The 3,411-nt window shown below is 38.8% G+C and overlaps 1 protein-coding gene across 2 annotated transcripts in view; it reads right to left on the bottom strand.

The window, feature by feature from the left end:
• Window positions 1-3,411, bottom strand: part of LOC112158852 (probable G-protein coupled receptor 153) — a 35,915-nt gene that overhangs the window by 12,747 nt on the left and 19,757 nt on the right. The gene's annotated exons all lie outside the window — the stretch shown is intronic.

Raw genomic sequence — 3,411 nt, 5'->3', positions numbered from 1 at the left:
AATCTTTATGCATGCACAAATGTATAGTGCTGCCCCAACATTTGTCAAAGAAGCAGTGCTGAGCTTTTCTTTTTAGACTATTAACAAAAATGACTTAATTTTACAAATAAAGGTTAATCTGTCCCCTTTTATGTCCTTTTTTTAAACCAATACAGGAATTGATTGTTTCTAAATCATCACTGCTGAGATATTACATTAATAATCTGAGCACAACTAGAGTGGCAAGAACAAAAAGGAAAAATGCATAACTTAAAGCAATAGTGACAAACTGCTAATACTGATAGAGTTCAGAAAAAAATAACGTTCTGAAATAAAACTCAGTAGAAGTACTAGGAGAGATTACTTTTTAAGGGGAAATGAAACCAAAACTCCATGTTTTCCAATGAAAAATAATCCAGTCAAACCTTCAGGCAAAAAAGTAGAAAGCTACATCAGAAATTCTGTGCCTCCATACTATGCAGTCTCTGAGGAATATTGAACTAAATAATGAATCGAGAAATTTTATGAGAGAGTATCATGGCAGCAGTTCAGGACCTGAGGCTTAAGGGAGGTTTGGAAAAGACACCAAGCACCCAAGTGCATAAACAGATGGTTGAAAAAAATGTTTCAAATAACCAAGTCAGATCTCATCTCTATAAAACCAAGGGAGATGGTTGTGCTTTTGGATTATAGGACGACTTCCAGTAACAGCAATGGACTGAGACTCTTAGCAGAGAGGATACAAATTATTTCTCATTAATGTCCAAAGTTTTGCAACTAGCCACACAATTCAAGAGGAATAAGAATTGATATTTTCTATTTTACTTTTTTGTTTTCTGACCTGCTGTGGGATGGTCAGATGAGTTGGATTATTGAGCGAATCCTCAAGTATTCGGACAAACGTGTCACATTAGTGTAGTAAAATCACATTTCTTGTTTAGGCATTAATGAAAATCAAGCTAGAATGAGTGTAAACACCAAATCCAGATTCGCAAACAGGTTTTTGAAATGGTAGCTCTTTAAAATATGTATTACCTCTTCACTTCAGCTGATCATCTAATCTCCCCTTTGGAAGCACATTTGAGAGGCATACAGGCTGGCATAATTTCTTCTGCTTTATTTTGTTGCTGAAGAATGTCCTGTCAGTTCGTTCTTTTTTTTTCTTTCGTCAGTTGTCCTTGAGCACTTTTTGCAGGATATGCAATCTGCCGCTCCAAGAGAATCTGAGAACATGACGTCTTTCTTCCTGTCCTCTTCTGTGAAATCTACTCAACTGAATACATAACCTCTGTAAAACCTATAAGTATAAGGTTAAATAAAATAGAATGTAATATGTTACCTATTAACTATTAACTCACATGCTCTGGCACAAGAATGGTACAGAAAAGCAAGCAGCTGAATCAGTTTTTGCACAGTGTTTTATTTCCCTTGTCACGTTGAGTAATAAGGCTCGCCGATCCTGAATGTGCCTCTGGTACATTGGGAAGGTTACGTCACCAAGCAATTACCAGAGAGGGGGAGGGACCGCAGCACAAGAGAAAAAGCTCCTATGAGATGGTGAGCACCGGGTGATGCTAAAAGCTGCTTAAGTACAATGCTGGAATTTTTAATTTAGACCTTCATTGTATGTTAATGTCAAAGATAAGCGGCCATGATAGTTCACCATTGAGAAACTGAAGTTATATAAATAAAGGAGGAACAGAAATTGCAAAGAGCATCACTTATGCTACTGCTTCCATCATACCACCTTGTAAAAATAACCCGAAAGCACAAAACCAAGCTGCAAAGGGAGATACTTTACATTCTGAACACTGAGATGAATAGTATTGGGATATAGCCTGATATTTTTGTGAGCTTTTGCCAACAGTGGCAGCTGCACGGGCAACACAGATAGTGAGACTGAGCTTAGATTTAAAAAGGCTTGCATATCTTATTTGAACATCTGCTTATGTGGAAAATTGGCCAGGAGAACTTAGATTGAACATCTGTAAGCCTAGCAATGCAGCCAGTCCGTTCTCATAATTTCATCAGGGGGAGAAGGAGAAAGGCATGGAAATGCTGACCTTCACCACTATACTGTTTTCACCAGATTCAAAGCTTGTTTATCATCAATTGATTTGAATTTTAAAATCCCTCTCTTTCTTCTTGTTTTTTCAACATCATTTCCCTCAGAAATGTATTACCCTTTCACTGAGGGATTATTGAGGGATTACTGTCCTTTGTCTGATGGCCAAAAAATACAGATCTGCAAAAGGATGGAGAAAGACCGAACTGCACCAGAGCCAATGAAGTGTGAGATGTCTGAATGCACAAATGACAAACCATTACGACTGAATTGATAATAAAAACACTGTACTGTACAATACTCAAACTGTGGCTGTTTTCAATACTCACTAAAGGCCATATCAAACTTGAATGTAAGTACAGAAACAAAATCACATCACAGATAAACATCGTCTCACTAAAAAGAGCCAATTTGCTAAGAGCAGCAGGGAACTTGTATGGGTGTAGTGAAGCATAAAGTGGACAACCCTGCCAGACTCAGATTGGAGTGTTCAAAGTTTTCATTAAAAGAACGTGTGAGGTAGGCCATACAGCAGCAGCAAAGGAAACGCCAACACGACCAAGTCTCCCAGTGACTGAGGATAAAGGAAGCACGCTGTGTATTTCCAGAGAGTAAAGAAAAGGTTAACTGGAGAAAAATCAATCTTACTTGAGATATTGTTGACATAAACGTTTACTGACATAAGTAAGGCTGACAGCTGCTGGCAGGCAACTCTGGAGGTGAGTAAATGGTTAATTAGTCAGAGTAAGTAAAGAGGCAACTTGGAAGTCTTTTCATCCCTGAGTGTCCAGGAGGCGGCTGAAGAAGTAGAGGAGAAGCCTCTGTTAGAATAGAGTAATTCTTGAAATAAAGTTTATCTTGCACTTTGGGATTGTGGTGACTTTTTCTGGTGAGGGAAGGCGAGATTCTGTAAAATATAATCCAAAAGACAATCCAGGTCCAGTAACAATAATCCAGCAAAGACAAAAGGCCAAAAGTTTTGTTGAGGGCAGAAATTGGGTCAAAACGATGAAAACTTGACACAGATGTGATGTTAAGCTTGAGATGGAAATTGGACAAATAAACCAAAGACACAGTTAAATGTAGTACACCCTAAGAGGAAGGCTGCAGTGGAAAACCAGACCTCCTGGCACATCATGTACTGTAGAGGAACCTGTATTCTGCAAGCTTCCTGTGGGACCTCCGGAACAGAGAGAAGCTTAAGCACAAGATCCAGATACTAAACATTCCTGGGAGGTAAAAATGAGTGAAAGTATTCCAAACACTGCAGTGATAGACCCATGGCTCAAGAAGGCAGAATGGTGTTGGCAAATTACCTAGAAGATGATGGGGTCCAACAGCACAGATGGAGGTGGAGACTACTTTCC

The sequence above is a fragment of the Oryzias melastigma genome, linkage group LG7, assembly GCF_002922805.2.
Source record: "Oryzias melastigma strain HK-1 linkage group LG7, ASM292280v2, whole genome shotgun sequence".
In the NCBI taxonomy this organism is placed as follows: Eukaryota; Metazoa; Chordata; class Actinopteri; order Beloniformes; family Adrianichthyidae; genus Oryzias; species Oryzias melastigma.
This window is presented reverse-complemented; position numbering and strand designations above follow the sequence as displayed.